General features: G+C 44.1%; 1 long non-coding RNA gene across 1 annotated transcript in view; it reads left to right on the top strand.

Annotated features, from left to right (window-relative positions):
• LOC130533578 (uncharacterized) overlaps positions 1-24,034 on the top strand; it is a 51,008-nt gene extending 26,974 nt beyond the window's left edge. Inside the window, exon 3 of the long non-coding RNA XR_008952616.1 lies at positions 22,948-24,034. This is a non-coding gene — a long non-coding RNA (uncharacterized LOC130533578). The remainder of the gene's footprint in view (positions 1-22,947) is intronic.
• The last annotated feature ends 2,902 nt before the right edge of the window (positions 24,035-26,936 follow it).

Here is a 26,936-nt window from a genome sequence, read left to right as displayed (position 1 = left end):
GAGGGGGAACGCGGTTTGTGGTAAGAAAAGCTGGACAGTCAGACATTACACAGTGTTTAACACTTCATTTTCAGTCCCAGCCGAGTCCACTCCCCGCCACTGTTAATTGCCGCTGTGCTACCTGCCACCAGTGGTCCTTTATGAAATGACTTCTGAATTGAAGCATATGGACGAGGAACCACAACGGGAGGCAGGATGACTTGAGGAAGGGTCCCATTAAATAAGAGCTAGCTAATTACTTTGTCCTCCCTTTTGTCCTGCGCTATCTGTGCTCTCGCCGCAGTTCATATATCTCTCTGTAATGAGAAAAACCAGCACCTGCGCACAGTAATTAAACATATAAATTCTCTCCACATAGAAATATGTGCGCTCACCAGGATGGATTCCTAAGGCTTCCTAAACTGCGCCTTTGAGCATTCCTAATCCAGTCAGGGGCATTTTTTAACTTTTGTCATCACACAGTCAATCCTGCTGTTTTATTTTGACCGCTTGCCTGATGCTAGGGGGCGCTATAGAACACACTGCTCAAATAAAAACACTTTCTCTCTGGAGTAAATAATGAAGAGGGGTTCTTCCTGTGTTTGGTTTGGACCATTTCTATTTTGGGTATTTATTTACATTGATGAAATACATATTTTTTTAAAAAGAAAAGTCAGAGAGGAAACACAGGGAGTGTTCTTCCGCCGTGCCAATGTGGCGTTTGTCTGATTTTTAAATTCTGCAGGGGAGGCAGGATGTAAAAGTGTATGAGCCTCGTTCTCTTCCATGGCTGATGGAATTCCCTATTAGCCGACCGGAGAATGTTTCCCAGCTGGGAGTCTCGATTTGAATGTGCTGTGTTAAAACCTAATGAATGTCATAATTAACTGGATATACTTTACATGTGGAATGGGATCAGCTGTTATAAAACTGTCTACCTTTATCACACCCCCCAACTCCCCCACCCTCCCTCTTAGTGGCTGTTTGAAGGTGACATTTCTATATTTGAGTTGCATTTTTTTCTGTTTCTTGTTCAATTTCTTTTTTTTTCTACTTTTGGCAGAGGGCCTGCAGCTTTCATAACATTCCAGACATTTTTGTTAATAAATCATTGTGGAGTTAATGAAAATGGCATTCAGGCATATCCAAAATGATTGTGTTCTTTGTCATGCTAATAAAGTGAAAGATGTTCGTCCAATGGGTGAATGCCTGCACATTACCGGCAACTTCTGATTATGTGTGCGCCTGTTGCACCTCCTTCCTCTTCTCTCGCCCTCTCTCTACCTCACAGACGGATGTTTTAGCATATTTATCTCATAGGTTATCAACATAAGTCCAATAGGTTTGCGAAGCAGACATTTATGTCACCCCAAATTGCTTGGAGGGAAATAAAAGGAGATGGTCGCCTTGACTTGCCGATGACCTCTTCTTTCTCTCCTCTACGCCTCCCCTCCACCAGCTCAGGTCTCTATTTACCCCCCCATGTCTGGCCTTTACACACACAACTTAATTTACCTCTCAAAGTGGAAATGGATCCAGAGTTGGTGGCCTGTGCCAACAGATCTGAAGGGCTGTGGCACATGGGAGGTGGTCAGGTTAAACACAGATTCAGAGTATATGCTAGAGCATTATGGGGGGAATTTCAATAATATTAATCTCTTAATAAAGAAACAAAGCCTTAATCTGAAGAGTATAAATCACTCTTGGAATAAACATTTGAAAATGAACAATAAAATCAGTCTTTTATTGCTTTACTTTAATGGTCTTTCGCCCCCTGACAGTCAGAAAAATACATCTGAAATGAAGTGATTTGCAGTAATTGTCTCCTGCAGCATGAATATACATAATGGCGTATGCATTTAAGCAGGGGTGAAATTAGTTTTTAATTCTTCAATCTAATGTTTCAGATGGAAGTTTTAACAGACTTATACTCTAATAACTCTAAAATCGCTCAATTAAACACCTGAACGAATCAAATATACCACAGAACGATTAGCATTTTAAAAAATACCACATTGTTTGGATGACTTCAAGATTACTTTGTTCTAACAAGCATGAAAAAAGACCTGTAGGTTTGTTGTGGAAGAACTTCTCATCACAAATTAAGTGCATCCTGGCCATCGGATGGAATATCGTTCACCTCTGGTTCTTCCCCAAACATCTGGCTACCGAAACTCCACGACAGAGATCAGCCAGCTGTAGTAACTAGCTCTGTCCAGCTTAACAGCCAATCACAAAGAATCTCCAAACTGACTCCCTAAGGTACCTTTGGACTGCCAGAGTTCCTGGTTAATACTGTGCACAGGAACTTTATAGGAACTGTTCCTCTCACTTGGCCCTCTCAAAGGTCGCGTTTACCGAAGGACGTCAGGAGTTCCGACCTGTAATCATTGTACGATGGTTTTGAAAGAAAACAACAAATAGGTAGGGGGTGAACATGGAAGCAGCTGAGGTGGTAGCCAAGTTTCTGGTTCATGTGTTCAGGCACGTGGATGCTATGACCAAGAGGAGGAGGCATCATAAAGAAGAATTTGAGAAAGCGTGATTTGTTGGCGTCACGTTGTGCTCCCAATCTGAGTAAACCTAAAGTCCTGCCCAGGAGTTTTTTGGGGCCGATCTATGAAACTACCATGGAGCAGGGACTCGGTTGGGCCCCATAAAAGATCCCCTTAATGGATCTTTGGGGGAGGATCCTGCAGTGAAGACACGCACCAACGGCCGCGGTCTCATAAAATTAAGTTCCTACAGTGGAAACACCCCTTTTATTTTTATTAAAAGAATGAATCCAGACAATTGATTTGATTATCTTGATTTAGGATAAAGGGTAAAAAAGCTAGCATTCCAACATGCAGAAGTCATAAACAGCATCTCATGTAGCATGCTAATGAAACATCTGTATCTAATTAGGCATGCTTGCATCAAGTAATTGGCTAATGCATCAAGTTTATCAGAGCATTTGAACATATACGTGATAATCATTAAATTGTGATTATTAGTGCATCTTGAGAGAATCGGGTCATTGTCAAAACACGAGATGGTGTCTGATTTCCTAAAAATAAGAGTTTATTCAGGAAGTCATCCACCCATTTGCATTCTTCTCCCTGGCTAAAGTTTAACTTAAAAACAAAAACATTCTACTGGAAATATCTTTAAAAAACGACTTAGTTCAATTAAAAAGCTAAAAAAAAGAAAATAATTTTGTGAGTATTTTCTGATATTTACGAAGGCTTCACTTCACATGTCAGCTCCGGGTACATCACCGGCTATTCTTTCCAAAACCCTGAAAAAGGGAGTGGAATATTTGATGGGGACGGGTTCCCATCAGGGCTGGAACGTCTGTCATTATCCCGTATCAGCCGGTCCCTTTTAAAAACGCAGCTCCGCTTTACGCTGTTTTACATGAATTTTGGGGCTCGACCGTGTTGCTGGGAGCCGAATACATTTGTCAGGTCGAGCTTTAATCACACACACACACACACACACACACACACACACCACACACACACACACACACACCACACACACACACACACACACACACACACACACACACTTCCATTATGGCAAACTGGGAATGAAAAAAGGTGAGCTGAACAAGGCTGATTCCCTCTTTGAATATAAAAATATACACGTTCCAATCAACAAATAAATGTGTTGGCAAAACAGTCAAGCTCATTTCAGCAAACATATTCCATAAAATTAGTTTCCAAACTCTAAAAAGGATTGGTTTCATCTTTATTTATGCATTTATGTATTTCAGAGTCTTTCATATTTCACCTGTAATTCTAATCACACTCTTTAATTTATCCTTTTATTTTGGACCAATTTTTTTAAATAAAAACTATCCACCTGCATTTTGGTTTTTCTTAAGTTTACGTGAAACATTTAAGGTTCGTCTAATGAAAAAAACCAAAACAGTCCCTCTTGGTTTGGAATTTGACTGCGCAGAGTTGTTCAAGGTGGTGATCTTCCCATCAGAAGCTGTCAGGGATGGAGAATTATTGCAAATTGCTTCTGCAGGTGCCAATAGTTTTAACCCTTTCCTCACAGGCAGACTTTGGGAGGCTGTAGATTCTTACCTGTAGCAAAAACAAAGAGGTGCTTTGAAGATGGATCCCAGGCTGCAGCAGGCAAATCAAGGGAAGAAACAAAAACAGCATCAAACACAAGTCACGTGAGCAGAGGCTGCGCTCTTGTCCTGGGGCGTGATTTCCTGTGTGCACCTTGGACCACACTCTGAAAGTTGTGTGCCAAGATCCCCCCCCCCCCCCCCCCCCCTGCACATACTCCTCCAGCCTGCCTTGACCACCCCGCTGCCTGAGAGGTGAGGTCAAGGCGGCTGAGATGGAGGTTGGGGTTGCCCCTGAGCGCTGCGGTTCAGGCCAGTGTTCTTCAGCTTCTTCGCCCTGCATCGCTTCAAAGTTCAAGCCGAGGGTGGGTAAAGTGGTGAAGGGGGGGGGTTGATGTCACTCCCCAGGCAGTTCGAGCATCCCGAGACACCTCCACATAGTCAGACGCCAGGGCAAGGCTGTAGCCGGCCAACCTTTAGCTTCCTGCTGTGGTGAAAGAAGTGGGAAAAGGTCCGAGAAAAGTTCCAGCAGAGGAGGCTGACGTCGCCCCGAACAACTTGGAGGAGGTCAGCTATTCTCTTTTTCTTCCTCCTCCTTTTGGTTGCAGTGTGGAAAAGGTGAGGCTGGGGAGGGCAGCCCTCACCTCGAGCATCAGGCTACATCCCAGAGTGCAGCTGCGATGAAAGGCGTTCGGAGGGGAGCGAACTGCACAGAGCGCCGCGGTATTGATGTCGTAGAAAATGAACCCATCGATCTGCGGAGGGAAAATGTAGAAATAGAAACTGTAAATCTGACTGTCTTGACTAACAGCTTAACGGCAGCCAACCTCCACAACATCATCTCCATCCTCTCTTTTGTTCTTTTCCCCCATTGCCTTCAATGGAAACCAGGCGCGCATTGATGTTTTCTAGAGGGCAGTAAAGCATTGGAAAAGTGATATCGGCTTGTTTTGTTCTCCTTGATGACGGATGCTGTGTTTCCATGATCAATAGTGCGGGGCCTGTCTGACTGCAGCTCCAGTCGTTGTTGTCCAGGCCTGCAGCAGTCACACAGGTCCTCCATGTGTAACTGTCAGCTGATCAACCATCTGAGGAGAAGAAGCTGACGGTCCAGCAGCAGGCCCTATACGGAAACATATGGCGAGTAGAGATAATTCAAAGTGATGTGATGCCTCCATATGCTTGCCGCTGTATATCATTGACGTGGTAGGACACAAAAAGTAAAACTAGGGTAAAACTTCGACCTCAGTTTGTCAGTTTGTAGATGCACAATACAATCTGGAAGTACAGGAGTAGCACAAACGTCTGGCTCCAACCCTCTCCTGAGGGGTTTTCCCTGAAGTTGAGCACCTTAACATCAGGATTGGCCGCTACCTTATCTCCAATCTCCATCACATGAGCCCATCGGGGGATCCTTTTAAGCCGACACCCTGATGTTTGCATGGGTAAAATACGTTAAATCCAACAGTTAGTGTTGCTGCAACAAAAACTACACCTACTTTCCCCCCCTCTGTAACATAGATCACACTCAGTATTTTCATCTCACACATCAGGTTTTAATTATGGGGACATATTGCGCAGCGTGTCCAATGCACAATACTAATGCTGGAATATTCATGTCCAAAGTTGGAGGAAAGTGGAAAGGGGAGGGAAGTGAGATGTAATTGTAATTAGCGAAGAACCTGGTGCTCCCAACTCTCAAAGGGATTTCTGAGTCACCTGCTGTGTGTGCGTGCAAGTGTGTGTATCCGTGTGTGTGCGCATGCATCTGTCCTGCTGGCTGAGTGTACCTGGACACACTGGGGAGTGTGATGAGCTCTTCTGGCTTAACTAGGAGATGTACCTGTCTGTCTCCTCGCTCCGGGCTGAAGTGGCTAGTTAGCATATGTGCCACCATGCGTGCGTGTTTACCCTTTACCATGTGTGTGTGGGCACACGGTGTGCAAAAGTACCCATGCGTCGGCCTCATCTCGAGTCTCACCGGAGTCTTGTTGTCTAAGATTAATGAAGGTCACCAGAATCCTCCAAAGTATTCCGATAATTAAGGCTTTGTTTATCAAAAACAAGTTATATTAAGAGCAAAAAAGATTCATGGTAATTATTCATAATCTTAACAATTCAAGTGTAGCCACCTCATTTGTGCCTTTAATTCTTCTTGTTAATGTTTTGCATAAATCTGCATAATTACTTGAGATGCCTGTTGTATTTTTGACAGCTACTCAGTTCGTGTGCACTAAAGGGTATCGAGCACGCCGCACACTGAATGCTTAAAAGCTCCTGCCCGAGCATATTTGAGCCATCGAACCAGCTGTGCGGGGCAGCGACGCGCGCAGAGAGCGACCTGTTTTCGATCAAATGCTCAGAATGAATGCTTGTGGTAGAGCCGACGTAGCCTAAATGCTACCTGAGTGTTGCTACCTGTTAATTTATATGAATAAGTCACAGTTTAACCCACACGAAATATTTAGGGGACTTATGCTCTTTAGCATAAAGGGTTCTTGCTTTGAATCCAGCTGGGGGGGTACTGCCTGACTGCGTGTGTGTCCTGTGATGGACTGATTGGATAAATTGGAAACCCCGAGAACAAAAGAAAAGAAGTCTTTGTGTATTTTAATAAATAATTTGGTGTGATATCATGGAATTTATCATGAATTATTATAAAGTAGTGAAAATTGAGGTAAAATACCTAAAATCTGCCCTCAAGTAGGACTTCCATGTAATGCATAATTCAGTGTGGGAGTGCCCGCCATGCCATGTATGATACAGTAATCATATGTAAATGACCACTGCGGGGAAATGTTCTCTCTTGGTTTACATGATCTTGTAATGACCTCTTAACACACTGTGATATCGGCTCTAATAGATTGTTTCTACTTTTTTTTAAAACCCAACTCGTTTCTGCTGCGTCGGTCTGTGGAAGAACACGCTGACTGAGGCTGGCCTGTTATCACCAGTAAATGACTGAATCCATTTACCTTCCCTCTCTCCCTCCCTCCCTCCATCTCTCTCTTATTTAGCATGCGACTGGCGTGGACAGTGATGTGTTTGTGACCAGGCTGCGCTGGCTGATGATTTTAATAAACACACGTGTCAAAGAAGTGGGGCCACAGGTCAACGTAGCTCTCTGCCCCACTGGTAGGACACAGCTGCCTCTTGCACGTGCGCACACACACGTTCTGCATGTATCCAAGTACTTTTATTCCGGCACTTTTTGGCCAGTTTCACCAGCTCCTGCAGCCCCCGTCGTCCCTCCCCTGCAGCTCTGGTGTCATCAAGGAAACAGGAGGAGAGACGGGGAGGAAGACTTAGAACTTAGAGAAGAAAAACAACAAAGAAGAGAGCCTCAACTTTCTTTAATTACGTTTACCCAACAGGCTTTGCTTCCTCATTTAAATAGCATAAACATCTGGCCGTGGCGCGCCACTAGCTTGACGGCAGTAGTCAAGCAAATCTTGTGGAAAATAATGAAATTAGATCCCTGGTGCTGTGACAGTGGAAGGGCAGAAGACATCCGCTCCATGTTAATAAAATTGCCATGAATGAGTGAATACAATTAGGAAATTGTCAGTGGTGGCGCTGAACTTTTGTAACTCGCCGGTGTTTGCATCATTCGATTAAGGCGGCAATTTGGAGTTATTATTTGTGGCTGTTGTGGCTTTTATTAATCGTGACCCGGCAGAGATTGGCCCGCGATTAAAGCAGTCAGATGTGATGTGGCAGAGCGCGGGGGATGGATCGGTGGGCAGGCCCATGGAAGACATTTTATTGTTGTTTATCTTGTCAGCGCACGCGTGTTTGTGTGTGGATGCGTGTTGAGTCGCTCGCTCTTGAAGATTTAATTATTGATTTTGACTGTATTTTTCCCCCAGTTAAGACAGATTTAGATGACATATTTGGAACCTAAAATTAATGTTTTCGGTTGGGAGCAAAACAATGTGAAAAACACGCGACTCTCCGTCATTATGGCTTGTTTTGTAGAACGATCTGAGGCTTTTGGTGACGCTCGCAGCTTCTCTTTCTCTGTTTCTGAAGTTTAGGATGATTCCTTTAATTTTTTTTTTGCTGTATTGATGATGGATATTTAATCAATTTCACGTTAACCACTGGAGTCAAATCTCTCAATGATTATTTCATTTCAAACGGTGTATTTTCTGAATTTATTGTTGTAGTTTCAGTTTTTGATATAAAACCTTCATTAGGTACTTGTTTATTTAAATTATTGAATCCATTATTGAGGAGAAATGTAGCAGTTAAAAATGCCAAGAAAGGACAATGTAACAGTAAAACTAGCAGAGATTTACTTTAACGTATGTGGGAGATGATAAAGGTAAAGCTGTGACTTTATCAAGGGCCACATGTTTGACATGGCTAGTTTAGACTGGTTTTAGCCCAAATACCCAGGTATCTTGCCAACTTAATGCACAGTTCCATTAAGCTGGTGCAGGATCAGGATGGATTCGAGAGCTCTGATGACATCTATCCTTGACGAAGTCTTTGACCGTGAGAGGCAGATACGCTCCCAAACTAAGTCAATATTTACAACTATTGCTGTTATTGACAACCATTTTCAGTCTCAGACTCTGGAGCATTTGTGCATTCCAAATATTTCCCAGAAACGTCGTTACTGACTCTGGTGCTTCTGAATAAATCCCTTCAAATGCTCTCCAGCTTTATCATCTTTACTCCTCGGGTCTGACGTTCACCACTCCGAACTCCCTTTGCAAATTTGAAGTAGTCCCTTCCCTCGGTGCCGTGTGCTTCTTCAAGAGACGAGACTGTGTTTACTTTAGAGCCTCACGCAGGCAAAAAGGAAGGGATTACATTTGTGGAAATGAGTTGTCATTTCAGGAGGTAATAATGGATTTAGGACTGAGAGCTCGACAAACAACATGGGGAGAGCAGAGAGGAGGAAACACGGGCGCTGAGGTGCAGAATGTGTGTACACAATGGATCGGCGCACACACACACACACACACACACACACACACACACACACACGGTTTGGCTGGACATCTGTACATTTCAGAGCACTGGTGGGCTGCTGGGATGGGAGGTGCGTATCCCACCACAAGATTCCTCCAATCTTCAAAGCCCCAGTCCTGTTGGAAGTAATGGTTTCCATCCCGCGCTGCCAGATTGGGTCCGTCCTGTCATCACCGCTGTATTTGCTGTCAACCACGTTTTATCTTTTGTCTTGGCTGCCCTCAGAATTGCCTCTGTAGCGTTTTAGGCTGCCTTGAAATGTCTTGGCTGTCTTTGGCCACAGTTCTGGAGCTTCCATCCTCTCCTGCCAGTGAAAATGGGAGCTCTTGATTATTAAACTGCCGGCTCAAATGCTGACCTGTTACCTGAAGTCCATCATCATCATCATCATCATCATCATCATCATCATCATCATCATCATCATCATCATCATGCAACATTCCTTCAGGTGGACCTCGTGCAGCCAGGCCCATCACTCTCTGCTGCCAGGACTCCAATGCTGATCATGTGCCAATCATTTATGTATTAATCAGAATCATTGGGGGAGGAGCTAAAGTTCAGGCTCCACCTTTTAGGAGTGGGTCCATATTACATCTGCCCCATCAGAGTGCTGTGTTGCATTTATGTACCCTTCAAGATACGGCCGCTGAAGGGTTGGCCTGCCACCATGGTGATGCTAGGGACTTGTTAAAGATGGAACCTTTTGCAATTGGGAACTGAATTAGTTATGACACCAGGTAATACTGAATTCAGAGAAGAGAACTCGGTTATTTCCGTTTTTATGTTATCTAAACATGCCAACAGTAAATGCTAACATTCTTCCTAATGCATTCATGTCATATTTCATATTTCTACACTCAAATACTCATATGGGGGCCTCTATAGGTCAGGTGATATTTACTTATTTATGTACATTTTGAATGTATATTTGCATCTGGAAGGAAAATGAATTTGTGTACAAGCAGCAACGTGTGTGCATGTGCGCGCTTGTCTGTGTGTGTCATGAGACAGATGGGTAATAGCCCCTGTGCTGAAAGCAGGGCCCTGTGTAACGTGCAGCCCTGATTGCAGCCCTGATTACCTGCCATATGCTAGCTGAAGGGTTGAGGGCCGCACCAAATGAGAACAGTATGCAAACGTTAAGGCACCGTTTTTATAGCGCAGTCATTATGCCCCCTTGCTGGCAAATGAAAACGAGCATGGCGGGGAGGGAAAATAATGAAGTCGTAAAAAAAAAAAAAATAAAAAAAAACCGGACGGGTCATGGTGCGTGATCACCTGCTCTCGCCACCTTTCAGCTGTAATCCCATTGGCTGGATGAGCCGGGGGTGGAGAGGTGCCCCCAGATGAGGGTAAAGCTTAAGTCCAGCTGCAGGGTGGCCCTTTTCAGAGCCTTCCAGAGAGGGAAGGTGGCAGTTAAAGTTGCAACAGTGTCTTTATTCCTGGGTGCAACCCGTTTAGCCTGACATCGAAGCACAACTTTGAGTGTGTGTGATGTGATTATGTTCCCATTAGCCTTTGCATTCCCCATTATGCATGCAGGGTACAGGGCCAAACTGACCTTGTAAGATGAACATTGACTCTCCTCAGAAAACACTTGTTATCCCAGGATTAACACATGCACACCAATTACTGCCTACTTGCCACATGAGTTCAGGAAATAAAATGTTTCCTGCTTGTGCCTTTGACAGACTGGCTTTTGGTGAATACACACCTGTGTTCAGGCATCTGTACTCATCCCTATTTTAATGTGAATCTTTTCTCTCTCTGAAAGGGCTTCAGTTCTGAAAGGATTTTTTTTATTTTATTTTTTTAAATGCTTCTTAAATGCTTCATGCTTCAAAACCCAGACACAGAGAAAGTGGCTTAGCAACTTGCAAAATACCAAAGTAAAAATCAACGTTAGACCAGGAGCTAGTGTTCCACCCATCATTGTGTCAATGCATGCTGTGTACGCACACACACACACACACACACACACACACACACACCACACACACACACACACACACACACACACACACACACACACACACACACACACATGCATGGCTAACAGGCTAGTCTGGCTAAATAGTCCATCCACTGATTTGCAGGTGGATTCAGGTGTTGAAGGGGTGGACAGAACACACCTATAGATTTGGAGAGCATACAGGTGCCATTCATTTTCCAAATGAAGGTTGAAAGCCTTCACCGTGCGTTTCTCTTTTTACAAATGGGTCCGTAGCACTGCTTTTGTTTTAGCACACTCATGCATTGTTTGATTTAAGGTACTTGAAAAAAGGAAATGTAAATTAATAGTAATAAATAGTAATAAAAGACAAAACATGGCTTTCTATTACAGGCCTTTTTAGTTTTACTTCGTTGAGTTTTATAGGAAGAAAAATTTCTTAAAATATGACAATTTGCCTACAGTTGTAGTTTTTGACATTGACAGAGCTAATTTGTGATATTTAACCCTGCTTATTTGTATATTTATTCATAATATTAAACGACAAATGGAAACTAAGCAAGCACCGAGCTCCATTATCATCAGATTTTTCCCAGTGCAAGATGGCTGTCTGAGCCATCCTCTGTGCCTGTGCCCTTTTGACTTTGACATTTGCTTTCTTATGAAACTGCGTTTATCTTTTCTTGCTCTGATTCACGGATGCTGAACAGCCAATCTGAATAATCTCGTAATCACCCTCTTCGTGAGCGGTTTATTGATGAACAAACAAAATTTGTCTCTGCGGAACCAAAGTAATATAATGTGTCAACCTTCAGAGGAGTTAAGGCAGGCACGCAAACTGCCACAGGAAGTCCTACTTTAGCCCCGACGGTCTGTTCTTTGACCATTAAAAGTGGGCGGGACCCCGGCCTGGGAATGGAAACATACTCAGGCAGAATTTAAAAAAAAGTTTTGACAGCATTAGATTGCAAAGATCTCACAGAAGAACTGCTAAAGGTTGAAAGATGTTCACATAGAAATGCTAATGTCATTAGCGTCCGTCTATTCCCTTTGATGTTGCTACACGAGGAGGCTCTTCTCCTCTAATAACATTCCTGGAACATTAGCCTGCCTGTAACATTGTGACATCTCGTGTTGTCCACGTCTTTCCTGCTCTGCTGAAGAGAGCTCATTCCCATTTAACAAGCTGTGACTGTCGCCTTGCTACAAACCTGTTAACTTTGTGTAAGGAATGACTCCTGTTGCCAGGGGCTCCCCATCACTTTCCCCATTTCCATCCATCGGGAGAAAAGGAGGAACTTGTGCATAATCCTGAAGCCCATTGTGGCCTACTTAGTAGGAAGGGAACATGTCTTTCCGACTGGTTGTGCCTTTGTATGTGGGTCAGCTTCATTCAAATTCTCTTTCATTCCAGCTCTTCTTCCGACACTGTGGCCCATCATTAGCTGTAATATAGGTCACCCCAGGCTTTGTGAGGCTCCAGCCCCATTTGCATTCTTAATTCAGATAGAGCACTCGTGGAGGGACCGTAGGTACGGAGGTGGGAAGCCAGGAGAAGGCGGGGGGAGGTGGCATCAGAAGTAAAGGCGAAGCTTTTATCACTTTTGATGAAAGGACGGGGTCAGTCTGGATACATGCTTAAAAGGATCGGGGTCTTTTCCCAACGGTAGGACGATGAAACTACTATGGATTCAGGTTGAAAAGTACAGTAGGTCCCTGCTTCTCTGCATGGCTGACAAAAAGCGAGAAGTTTAATAACTGCATTTATACTTACCGTTCCAAGTCAAATTCCCTGAAATAATTATAATGTCAAGGTGAATATCATGAGATTATTTAATGAATTCTAAGGCTATTTAACACAAAAGGATCAGCCCTTGCCTGTCCAATTCTATTACGAGAAGATGTCGCACTCCACTCATCTCCTGCATTCACATCTTAAAAGCCTTTGTTTTAATTGAGGATTGGAAGGATGTTCCTACCTTACCGGCCTGTGCAGACCAGCACAGGTGAGCCAGCAGTTTCACTTTTAAGTGCTTTTCAAATAAAGACAATTTAGCACTGAGGAAATGAGAAATTGAAGGTGGTGTTTTAATGTGTACAGGACCAAAGAAGACTACTCACTGTACGTTCCTCTGGGGACAACAGAGTTTAGGTCTTTGCTGTTTAATCATTGCAGCTCCAAACTGTATTTAGTACGCAAAAGCAACAGAGACTATTGACTGATTCCTCTTTTTTCTCCTTGGCAAATTACACGTTTCCAATCTAATTGTTATTGGAGATGTTATCAACAAGCGGAAGCAGCCTCTGAACCCTCAGCGGCATGAAGGGGGGCAGAGGAGAGACGTTATGCAAAATATGGCCCGAGTATAATTAATTACCCCCCGCCAATACACACATCCTCGCACACCTTTTTGGTCTGCTATACGATGGACAGCTGGTGCCAGGAAGTGTTTGACCTCTGAGGGCTGAGGATGGAATGAGAATAGGTAAAAGGGTGAGGACAAGAGAGGTAAATGGGGAAATGCAGGAACAAAGTGTACAACTTGACATTTTCATGCGTCTTCGGATCATCGTACTCTTGGTGTCCTGAAGGGGTCTTGTTTATCAAAAACAACACAGCTGCCTTTTGGTCACATAGTGCAGCCTTGTTCAAAGGGAGACGCTGTTAGCTTTGGCTCAGCACAAGGGTGACTGCTGACCGAGCATTTAAAGATTTGGGGAATGATAAATATGGGCTGCTGCCTTTCTAAAATATACTTTCCTGGTGAGAATTGAGTGCTGAGAGTTCAAACGAGTGGATTTTCATTTATTTTCTTGACCAATGGAAAGTTTCCTATATATATATTTAAAAATTGTAGTGGGAAGGATTCTGACACCTAATGGTCAGCTCCCAGAATGCAACAATGTGAGCAGCAGTTGTTGACGGCTGGATTTGGGTTATAAAAGAGAAAAAAAAACACTTGTCTGGAGCAAAGGTCACCGAACTGATGATCTACATGACGAGACAAGCATGATACAAATACATTTAATATATGAATATGAAAAAATAAACCAAAACCTTGAAGGAACTAATAAATATATCTTATTTATTCTTCGCCTTTTCTTTTTAACACACACACACACACACACACACACACACACACACACCCATCGTTGAGCCAAAGATACAATTTGAATTTTGCGACTCTCATCTTTGCGAGGACGTTTGTTTAGAACAGAAATAGCAGGTTCACCCTCGCCACACTCCCATAAACACCCAGCTGACTTGTGCGCGCTCCTGTCACTTCGCTTGCGCTCACTATCTCCTCGTTAATTGATCTAAACAGGCTCAGATTATCTCTGCTCTTATGCAAAAAAGCCAGAGTCACTGGCAGCTCTTTAAAGATAGCGCAAGGCGAGACGAAGGCAAAACTTTGTCTGAAACTCCTCCTGCGTCTTAATTCCTGATGGGAAACACGTTAAAGCCCCCCTCCCTCCCCTCCCCGGCGCCACCGTCACCCCTCACCCCACAACCCCTCCTTGTCTTATCTCTACCCTGAGCTTCTTTTGATGTCCCAACTCTAATCAACTCGTCCGGGAGCCGGCGGATGTGCGGCTGACACGGGACAATCATCGGGATCTAAATCGTTACATCTCTCCTGACATTACCGTGGCATTTTTGTCGTGGCAGAGGTAAGGGGAGCGAGGATCGGTTCACGGTGGACCAGAATTCTTTCAGCAGGAGGGAGGGGCCACTGGCATATTCATGTTAGCGTGGAATTAGGCTGACTTTTTTGTAGCTGTGTGGGAAATCCAGTGTTGAGTACGAGTCTATGCGCGTCCTTATCGGGGACGGCGTAGGCCCCTATTCATAGCGACTGCTATCAGCATAATTCTCTTTGACATTTCAGATAAGCATCTTAAATGGAAAACACGGCAGATGGGGGAGTTGTCAAATAATGAAGGAATCCTACATATTTACTACTAAAATATCAACCTTTTAAATAGGTGTCTGGATTTGACTGTTATCTATGGACCTACTGCTTCCTGTATCTCTGCCAGGTTCAGGGGTGAGTGTGTGCGCGCGTGCACACGTGTGTGTGTTGATGATTTACATCATTCCGCACAGCCCGTGAGCTCCTCTGTATCAGAGCATGCCGAAACGCCCTACATTAATCCTATCAGCTCCTAATCTGCTAATATTTCCTGGAGAATTATCTGAGGACACTGTTTCATATGCAAATACACCAGAGCAGTGGGGTAAACACGCCGCCCCGGCGCCTGCTGGTCCCGCACAACCCCGTGTGCGGGTGGACAGATTAGGGATCTGCCGCCCGGCTTGTTTGTGTTAGGTTGTGACTGCGAGTAAACACAAATTATCCCTGGATTAAGGATAAAACCCGATCGTTGGTCAGCAAGGACGCAAACTCAAACTTTGGGTTAGCCGACTGCTGGCGCCGTCCACGCCTGCCAGTTCCTACGAGATTATTAGAAATGGACTCTCTCATCGTGATCTTATGAGAGAGCTGCGGGATCCAGCAGCCTTCCCGTCCCTTTGATTTCCATGTGGACAGAAGACGTCTCATACGTTGTGTTTACACCGTCTTTGCATTATCCCCTTCTACAAGTTTTGCAAACTAGATTTTCCAGCCTGCCTGGGAGGGCAGGAAAGCAGTGCTAATCACATTCATCACAGTGAACAGGTTCTGTTCCGAAGACTTTTTCCATCATCTTGAGCGTCGCACGGCGACTTGTTTCCTGTGACCATGTGAAATGTGACACTTGCAATTTGCAAACAAACCGTTATTTTGGTGTGAATAAAGCTGATTTTGGCCCGTTCACCGTACCTTTTCCAGGGCTCAGGTGTGTATGTGTAATTATCCCCAGAGATAATTGTTCTGAAATTTTATTCCGGATCTGTTCAAGCAAAAGAGTGAACGAGAAGTGAGAGAAGAAGAAAAATCACATCAGACAAAAACACACAGGAAACAAAAACTCCTGATCGCAACAGCCACAAAACAAAGTCATGGTATGAAATTAAGACAGTGACAAAACGAGTAATAATAGAATCAGATGAAACGCAGTCAGAATGGCACGTTCAGGAGGTGTCAGGCGTATTTTTGTTTTTTCATTCCTCATGAAACAATGAGATGTGTGAAGAAAGACAATGTTGTGTCAAGTAAAAGTGTGTTTTTGCTGCGAGAAAGAATGACTGAAGGAGAATGTCACTTAATCAAACAGAAATAATCAACAGCGGCCCGAGAAGAAAGCTGCCACATGTGCACGCTCACGTGTTAGAGGGCTGTGACCAGTCATCCACATAATAGAACAATCACTCCGTCAGTCATCCTCTGCTTCTCCGGTGGCCGTTTCTCTATTTAAAATTGACAAAAAAAATTCCTGTGTTTTATCCTCTTTTGTCCCTTTTCTCCTGCTGTCAATTTCGTCTTCCTCCTCTGTCCCGCTCTTTGTTTGTTCTTTTCCTCCTCAAAGATCTGTCCTTGGTCACCGTCTGCCATTAGTCCTTCATCGTGATGCATTGTGCATCAATGGCAACCAAATATTCAAATGCGTCTTCCTCGCTGATGAGCACATTTTTGTACCGCGAACACTTAATAAAAAGACTCCTTTGACATGTCAAGATGAATCCTGCATCCGAGAAAAAGAAAAATCCACTATTGTGTCTTTGTGGAATTATTTCTGTAGCTATGAAAGAGGCTTTTTTAATGTTTGAGGACATAACACTTCCAAGCGTGTCAAGAAATGTCAGATTTCAGTGTTTCAGACAAAAGTAAGAATAATTAAATGGGTAAAAGCAGATGTACTGCTGCACATCTGGTCTCGGAGGTAACGTTGCCACAGAGACAGGGTTTTATAGAGGGTTTATACATACAGGGTTTTCCCTCTGATCATCTTTGCTCCACACTGGCTGGAACCACGCCCCGACTCCAGGTCTGGTTCAGGATGCGGGGCAGCTTTGACTCATACACGGCGGTGACAGAAGATGTCTCGCTTTAACGATTTCTGTTGATTTTTAATTCTTCAGCTTGTGCTGCATTTCGGTGAGCTGGGGAGAAACCACCTCATAGCTGTAATACCGACAACATTGACCTTTATTTGTAGGGTCACAACTGCATCAAAAAACAGGATGAGTGCGACTATTAGGAGACAGCGCCATGATGTAGATGCCCACTTTCATCCTTCTGAAGAGAAGGACCAGTTGATTAACCTCTGCCTACAGCCACAGAAAAGCATCATTTCTAAAACTTTGATATAAAAAACGAAAAAGACTGCAAAGGTCCTGACAAGTATGGGATGGCGCTTTTTTCCTGGCTCTCATTATGAGGAAAATGTAACTGACAAGAGGAACCGTCAGTTTTTATTAACGAAAACAAACATCCGAATGTCACTTGAAAATAAATGAAACATGCAAACATTCCCCCACAGATCACACAACCCCCCAAATTAAAAAAAGCCACCCCTCCTCTCTTCCTTTATTCATACCTTTCCCACTCTGATGGCATATTTTCAATCATTATTAGAATACCAGCGGCTCGAGGCTCACAGACTTTAACCTCTGGCATGTTTGGTGCGCGATAAAAGGCGAGAGCACTATCAATCTTTATTGTCTGGCCTGTGCACTGTAATTGCATTCAATCGTCCACTGATTCTCTTGTCTGCACTAGTGTTGGGGAGGAGAGAGGAGCCAGAGGACGCCGCACACGCACACACACACGCACGCACACACACAGGGTTCAGTTCTGGCTTTCATTATTAAAAATGAAAATAAAAGACGCAGGAAGAGTCAAAAACACCAACGGGACCAGTTGGCAGCCGCGAGAGGTTCCCTGTGAGGACGCGTGGACTCATGTGGGTGATGTCACTGCTCGGCCGAGTTATGTATTATTCAAATTGAAGCAGAGCAGCAGAGGGGTGGGGTGGGGTGGGGTGGGGGAATGGGGGAGTGCCAACACTCAATTGGATCTCAATGAATAGTAAAAAGGCTGACTGAGGGACGGAGAGAGCGAAAGAGAAAAGAATATAAGATATAGTGGAAAGACTTCTGTGGATGGCCTCTTGTAATACTTCAGCCACTCTGATGAAATCCAGCCGCCGCCTCTTGCTTTTGTTATTGTCGGTGAGCCGGCGGCGTTTACCTGATGCCGCGCCTGCGAGAGGTCTGATGGGATATCACAGGTGCCGTCACAGAGACTCTCCCGACAGGGCGGCCTCCGCAAGGCGGACGTGGCGAGCTCCAGGTAATGAATTCAGGCTTGTAGTCATATCCACGCTGAGTGCACGGAGCAACCCCCACGTGCACGGTCCCACCCTGGACATCAAACCAGATTTAACGCCAGCCTTTGATATCAGTCTGAACATGATTTCTGTTAAAATCAGGAGGAGGTGCCAACACGTGTTGATTTATTGAACATTTCTCTTTCACCATTATTGTTGTTTTTTTATGGACACCCCCCTCACCACACGCTCCACCACCACACCACCACCACCCTGTACCCCCAGCAGTGGTGGGGGGAGCATTTTTTGTGAACTTGGTATCATTGCGCACTTACAATGCACTCCCGGGTTATATTTATGTGGCGCTAATTAATGCGTCAGTGGAACTGTTTTTGTTGCACTTTTAAGTGGGCCAAGGCTAACAGGCTAACTAACGTCAAATCCCGGCGGGAGCGGATAGAACGGATCCTCCGGTCTCTCCTCCCAAGCCGCAACGATGCAAACACACTTGGCACAGATTTTAACCACGTGAACATGACCGCTGCGGCTCTCCGTCCACTCTCCATGATGTTGTTTACTGCTCCTCCTCTGTGCGCGCATACATTTGCATATTACACACGCGGGTACATCTCCACACATGCACCGGGAGAGCCAGCGGGGCATGCTGCATGCACACTACATACAGTAATGCATTGCTGAATATCAAAGGAAATTACCCTTCACCTTGGTGCACGGATCTTAGCGAGTTCCTTAACCAGAGGAATGGGCTTTGAACCAGGCAGATTCCCTCAGGGCTCGTATCTCGGCCCCTCCCCGGAACAGTGCGCCGGATAAGGGCCGTAATTCCCACTTTTAGGTTTCCATTAATCTGATCCTGACACAGGGGAGACGGGCTACTTTGCATATCGCCTTCCCAAGATGGAGGGCTATTTACATGATCGCCTCCAGATTGAATATGATCAGTAGCCCACCTCCTCTGCCGTCCTCCACAGCCGAGACAGAAAAATGCAGATTTTTTTCCCTTTCACTGGGTACATGCTGCATTATCACGGGTGAAATATTATTCACTGAGGTATGTTCACGACGGTGTTCCGATATGTCTCAAGTTAGACTTGATGGATACATGTTGCGGATATTACGGCGTCGTGCTTGATTCCCCTGACGAAGGCCAAATTTCTTTTATGAATGTGACAGTGGAGATGGATAGATCGGCCCATTTATCATCGCTCACTGATAGCACTAATGTGACGACGACTACCCCGACCCGCTGCACCCCGTCTCGGCAGATGTGAGAAATGCCGGCAAACAGCGCTCCATTTGAAACCGCGGCGGCAAACCCCCCATGTAAATGTATCTGTAATGAACGGCGCGTACGGGAGGTGCATTATTCTCTTTCTGCTACATTTATTTCTGAATATCAAATGAATGTGATAAATGTGGAGCGAGGGGGCGGCGGGGGAAGCAAAGTAAGCCGAGGATATGAGATGAGTGATATTGTTATTACACCGCCGACGATGAGCAGCAGAAGTTGAGATGGTGTGAGACTGCAGCAGGGGGAACACACACACACACACACACGCACACACACACACACACACACACACATCCGTTCTTCTTCCACCGGTGTGCAGCCTCTTTGTCTGTCCTTCACCATCGGAACTACCTCTATTTGCACTGTTTCCCCCCCTTATTTCAAACCGAGACACAATCCCACACCAGTTGTGAGCTTATGCGCTGCGAGGTGACAACAACAGGCGCAGGTGAGGACGGAAAAGAATAGAATCGCTGTGCAAACAGCACCGCTGTTTAGTGTGATGAAAGCGCGGAGCCGAACTCACATGGCGCCGCTGACGAGACGTTCACGCTCCTGTGTCACTTCAAAGTGTTCCGCTGTTGGCGGGAAGCTCGGCAGCTGCGTTCAATGTTCAGATCTTCAGTGGGAGTTTTAATAAACCACATCATCCCCTGCATCACCACGCCAACAAGCACTAGGCACTGATTATAGCAGGACAGGGAAGACATTGGTTTTACTGGGACAGACACAAGAAATGGATTGGTTTTACTGGGATGGGGAGAAAAAAATGGATATACTTGGACAGAGATGACAAATGGATTGGTTAGACTGGGACAGAATGTAGAAATGGTTAAACTGGGATAGAAAAGAGAAATGGGCTGGTTTAACTGGTAAACAGTTGGATAAATCAGGGGTTAATTCAGGTAGGTCATACTTAAAGAGAGGAGAAAAGGACTGGGCATACTGGGAAAGAGAGGGTAAACTGACTATTTTTAGTAGGAAAGACTTACTGGGATAGGAGGGAGAAGCAGACTGGTTATACTGGGAGAAAGTGGATAAACATACTGGTTAATGGATAAACAGAATGATTATCCTGGCAGGGTAAAATAAAAGTATCAGGGCTTTCACTCCCATTTCAGACGTCCATCCAGAATTATTCCCTCTAGGCCTTTTGCACGTATGCTCATTACGTAGCTCAGGTATGTCCGTCCACACTTATTTTATCCCAGGCTGGTTTGGGGCTCGGGCTTCGTCCTGTAAGTGCATTTCACGCTTTTAATTGACGCGGCTGCATGATAATTTGAAGCATGTCACGGATGTGTCACACCAGTCAGCTGCCAGTGTCTGACCTCATGTAATGTCGAATTACATTCCTGCAGCTCATTGCTGTGACGATAGATAAGCTTCTCCTAGGCAACACCAAACAGTTCAAAGCGTCGTGTGGCTGAGGTGTTCCTCTTTAAAAAAATCTTATTTCTCTATTAGCGGTGTGACAGTGTCCATCGGTTGTGAGAGGTATTTTTCATGGCTTCATGTGTCACATATGTGTATCCTTGTTTTTACGTGGAGTTTAAACTATAAAGACAGTAAATCAGCTTTATAGTGACCTGCGGCTATTTTTAGAATTTATTTCGAAATTAATTTACAGTACTGTATGCAATAATGGTACTGTGTAATTTGAACGGACAACAAACAGGAATAAATCCAGTTTCCTGATATCCAGGGATCAGTCAGTACTCGTCATTACTCTTCACTCTCTATTTAGGCATTGAAAGGCTGACTCAAGCACCAGCACCAGCGCGCCTGATATCCTGACTCCGAGCAGTGTGATTGAAGCATATTTCCCATAATGCTCTGTGTCTTTCTGTAAAATTCCATGATTCACAACTCCTGTTCCTGTTTGTAACCCAAACAGGAACCACATCAGCACGGATGGTTTAGCTGTCAAGCATACATTATGTGTTATAAGACAGTTTAGTTTAATATTAATAAACTGACATAACCCCTAAACTGTCTCTTTGGTTTGGACCATTTAACACCTTCTGGAGTCAAAGCCAGTCGGGCTGTATGGATATGAAACTGTAAAAGGAGGTGGCGAAACCACCTCCTGGACCATGTGTCTTCACACTTCTGTATTCCGGTCAAAGAGCGATGGCACCGGCCCCAAGAATAGCTCCAAATTATTCACAGCGAGTTCTGGTGAGAAATACCACCGTCTCTGAGTCCGCTGCTGCAGGTCATATGGGGGGTGGATTAAATATACAGTGTTAACGCCCACGTTTAAGACAGGAACAGGTCGGAGCACTGAAGCAGAAGACACAGATCATCACGCACCTTTAAAGCGCACCAGTCTTCTGAGATTCTACTTTAAAAACCTCTGGCCCTACCACCACAGAGCATGACTACCCAAACATAAGCTCGCTATTTCAAGAAAACGGAGGTTCCGGAGACAATTTGGTTAAGAACAGTGCATCTGACCCATGATGTCATCCTTTCCATCAGGAAGTTCTCCTACCACCGACGGGGTGCTACTGCTACCCGCCACCAGGGGGCGGTGGACACCTCTCCCATGTTTTAATGTTGTCATTGCTCTTGAGCGGTACCAGAACAACACAACCCTCAGAGAGGAGGGTAATGAAACAGATTATCAACATGTCAGGAGTGCGCAGGATGATGGTCAGGATTATAATCATGTTTTCCCCTCTGAAACATGAATTGATGTCTCCTCCCCGCACTATAAAAACAGTGTAGCTCTGCTCTTCAGCATGTAAAGACGTTTATATTCGATTTAGTTTATTTATAAAGTGTCTGTTACAGTCCAGACTGCCTCTATTGTGTGTGTCGGAATTAATATTACACCGTCACACTAATCTAAATAAAACTATTCTATACTGCAACAGACATTCAAGGATATAAATTCCTCTGTATTTTTGTTGATGGTTATAAAAGATATCTGTTCTCTTTCTGGTTTATATGCACTCAGTATTTAAACATAAAATCTTGATTAAATCATCTTCAGATTCAACAACAAAATATAATCTAAATGATCAATAATGCAACACAATATAAAATCAGATAAGTTCACAAACACATTTATATAAAACACACACACACACACACACACACACACACACACACACACACACACACACAGACATAGACACACACACGCACACGCGTCTCACTTTTAGCCCTCAGGCAGCACATTTGAGAGTTCATTTACTTGATTAAATCATATTTGCATATGGAAATTGTTTGAAAATGATATTAATTTGTTGTATTCAAAGGAGAATTGCCCTTCCACATTAAAGCCGGATCTCTGTTAGAGCGGCAGGTGATGATACCGGACTTGGTGTGCGTCTCCACCACCCTTTCTAACTGTTTGTGTCTTGGATATAAATCAGCCTCGGCTGCCTGTGTGAGAACTGAAATCCTCCTTTTTCTCTTCTCTTTAAGGTCATTTTCTTCGTGAGCCAAGAGATTCTCCTCAACCTTGTGTATTGTGTCCAGGTGTCTGTGACGGATGTAGATCCACGAGACGCCACAGAGGGACAGATCTCCTCCTGAGCCAACTTAACTTATCAGGAACACGGACCAAAAAAATCAGGCTAATTAATTAAGAACAGTATTAGAAGTAATGGGATATTATAATATAAATTGCTACATTCTGGAACCAATTTAATCCAATTACTGGAACCCCTCATGAATATAATACCTCCAAAATCACCCCGTCAGAGTCCAAAGGGAGAGACGTGTCTGGCTACCAAGACAGAAAAGAAAAAGAAAAAACAGCCCCCTTTTTAACGGTGGAAACCAGTGAAGATTTAAATGGTTGAAGGGAGCTGTTAATTTGAGTAATAAACCTAATGATGATTTTTTTCCCTTCTAATTGACATTTTGACCATTTAAACCTGAGTAGGTTTTTGTTTGAGCTCCCTCATGTTTGATAAAGACGGACGACTGGAAAGGCTGATTGGTTCTTCTTCTCTTAATGGTTTCTACCCAATTTGGAAAAATAAGAAAATCCTTAGGAGACAAAGGAACGCTAATCTCTGCCAGCTGAAGTGGAGTACATTTGGGAACGGTGGACAGGATGAATCGACAGAAAGCATTTGATGGAGGACAATTACATCATATACTATTATTCTGCTTTGACGTGGCTTTGCTGTTGAATCTTTCCCACATATGACTGTTTTTATAGAAGCAGAAATGCAGTCTGCTAATCCTAAATTCTAAGATCTTTTGACAGCCCCTAACCTCTCTGAAAGAGCTGGTTGTATCAAGATTTCTTCATTTTAAAAGAAGGGATTCATACCAAAATCTGCCAGGAGGAGAAGCCCTGAAAATGGAGCACTCTCATCTGAACTTTAACCTCCGGTTTTGATGGTCAAGCTCATCAAGTTAAACCCAAAAGTCCACCAAAGCCAGTTATAAAAGAGAAATCTGATATAACTGCTATTTTATTATGTAAAGCAGTTGTTATTTAACTCCATTTTTCTTGTCAATCTGTTACAATAAACTTTTCTCTTTCGTCAGCCTCCTATGACCTCACTTCCTTGCACTTCCTCTTTGAACAGATCACTGAGGTCCTCCAGACATCCACCAAACTGTGTCCAGATGGTTGCTTTTGATTTTTTTCAGAAAGTGATTCTCAAAGTTTCTATAATTAAGATTATTTCACATGGAGGAATAAAACAAAACTTGCTCTTTTAATCAGAGACAAATTTGACTGCATCGCAATGCATATTTAATTAAGTTAACTTTCTTTTTTTCGTCGCAGTGAGAGCGTAGATCTAGTTAAAAAGGAACGTTGGTGTGAAATATTGAGAAAAATATGAAAGAGGAGCCCCGATTCCCTGGTGTCTGTCAGAAATTCAGGCCAGGAAAAAACAACCGAGGCACCGTCGTCGATTCAGAATATCCTTGGATAAGCAGAAAAACCATTGTCCCGCCGGCCAAATCTACACGATTACAGCCAGTCCGGTTTTATCGACACCCTCTTCAACATTTTAACAGGTGGAGTTAGGAATCGAACACCCGCGCTGCTCACTTGCTTCCAATTTCTCCATCTAGAATTCACAACAGCACCACTACCCATATACGCTGCTGTTAGCGTGCTAATTGACTAGCTGTAGCCCTTGAGAATTGACAGTGAAAACCTTCATCACCAACAGCCACTCCAGAGAATGGGTCACGCCAGAAGAAGACAAATGGAAATAAATGACATCCCTCCATTTTCTCAGATGTGGTTTGTCATTACAAGTGACACCTCTTCCAAAAAAACAAAACAAGCCAGTAAACTGAAAATTAACTAGAGTTCCTGCTCAATTTTGGAGACCACATTGGACTGACGATGTGCTGCAAAGCCCGTAAGACTGTTCTGCCTGAACATCTGAAGATGTACTAGCACAGAAGGACAGATCTCAATTTCCCGAGTGGGTGATGACGACAGGTCCGCGTAGAGGAGAAGCAGTCAGTGGAGATCCTACTGTTCGCAGCTTGGAGGACCACAGGGTGTGGAGGCGGCCTAAGCAGGTCTGTGGCCTTCTCAGCTCTCCTCCAGAGTCGCCATCTTCATATGTGGAGATCAGACTTTATTAGCAGCCTAATCTAAGCAAAATCGGGACTTTGAGGGCTTCTTGTTCTTCCTGATTTAACTGACGCTCCATCTGTGCTCGTAACAAAAGCCAGTTTTAGTTCACGTCGCCGCTTCATCCTCTGAGCCACATTTTTAGCCATTAATCGCGTTAGTGCATGAATTTGGTTGGTGTGCGCAGTTTGTCCAACGATTACGCATCTTCATCTGCGAGCTGCTTCTATATGCAGCTTCACCGACACCAGCGAGTGCGTCTAATGGTTTTTTGTACATGTGGGAGCGGATTGGGCCCCCGTCTCTTTTGTGCCTGTGACTTTATTAAAGGTGTTTGTTTTCATGGCATGGCTGAGACACAGAAGAAACTAAAAAGGAAAGCACATAATCTGCCCATTATACCCATCATATGTCAAAATATAGAGGAGTGATTTATGTGACAATCCCCATGCATGACAATCTGCTGCTTTATGGCATCCGAGTGTCGTGATAAATATAATTTCTTATGAAAACGGCATAAAATTACCAAGAGCTGGTGGCCAAACACAGCTGAAAGGGGGATTTGGTTTATCTTTCAGTTCTTTCATCCCCGGGAACATCATAAAATTAATATTACAAAAATATCAAGTGAGACGTGAGGTAATGGTAAGACTTTTTTTTAAATAAAAAGAGGGACAGTTTTTAAAGTTCAGTATACTCGTAATGCTGTTGAAGTTTGCTCTGAAGAAGATTTTATGTTTTGGAGAACAACAAGTTGGCTGAGGTGTTTTTCTCAATATAGTGAAATCACAGCTCCTTGAAACAGGATGTGGATTTTTCTTCTTCTGGCAGCTCACATCAGCAGTTGTTTTTGTCAATGTGCTGCCAACAATAGCAGCAACATGTAAAAGCTGGTTGCTGTTATGAGGAAGTCAAACTGGGCCTACTTTTGGCTGATGATCCTCCAGGTTTCTACAAATATGTTGAATTTGTGGTTACATCTGAATTGGCAGCGTAGCGTTCCAGTTATGGAGCATAATCAGAACCCTCCTTGCCAAATATTTCTTTTTGTCCATCCCAAATGTGGCCTAGACAGAAGCTAAGGTACGTACTTTTGACAACTTCACTTCTCACGTGCAGATCTTTATTGACTGTGAAACTCATTCCTAAAGCCTTGGGTCCCACAGAGTCAGGATGGAGCTAGATTACTGAAGATAGGGATGATGTCATGAGAAACAAAGGTAACCGGTTTGAGCTCCGAGGAAAAAGTCTAAATTTTGGAGGGATGATCTTCATCCACCAGTGAATCGCATCACAAGAGGTCCTCCTGGATGCACTGGAGGTCAACATGATGACCCTGTTTATAGGAGGAGGCCCAACAACTATTGACCAGCGCCTGTGTGACAGAGAGGGCTGCTTTGTTACTGTCTGACCGGTCATTCAACACAATGTGGATACAGCTCATTAATAAAGTAAGAACATTCCAGCTAAACTCTGAGACCAACCAACCCCCTGCTGTACTTCAAAAGCATTCAGTGGAAGACCACAGCCTTGCCTTCGTTGGCGCTTCCTCATAAACCCTCGTTGCAGCGGCCCGATCGACACCTCGCACGCCGGACGGCGTGAAACTGAGTCCCTGTAATTTGCAGTGATTGACCCGCGGGGCTGCATATTAGCCGTTGTCAGCTGTAATGATAGAGCCCTTTAGCATTCCAGAGGCTCGGCCCTCCCGCCTGCAAGCAGCCGTTTAGCTTGTTATTTATAGATCAGGGCTGTGATAAACATAAAACTGAGGCTTATGTGCTGCTATGGACAGAAGCAACTTCCGGAAATGAAGTGATTAAAGAGTGTTCTGGTGGCAGGAGCTCAGGCACCG

Source organism: Takifugu flavidus, chromosome 11 (assembly GCF_003711565.1).
Source record: "Takifugu flavidus isolate HTHZ2018 chromosome 11, ASM371156v2, whole genome shotgun sequence".
NCBI lineage: Eukaryota > Metazoa > Chordata > Actinopteri > Tetraodontiformes > Tetraodontidae > Takifugu > Takifugu flavidus.
This window is presented reverse-complemented; position numbering and strand designations above follow the sequence as displayed.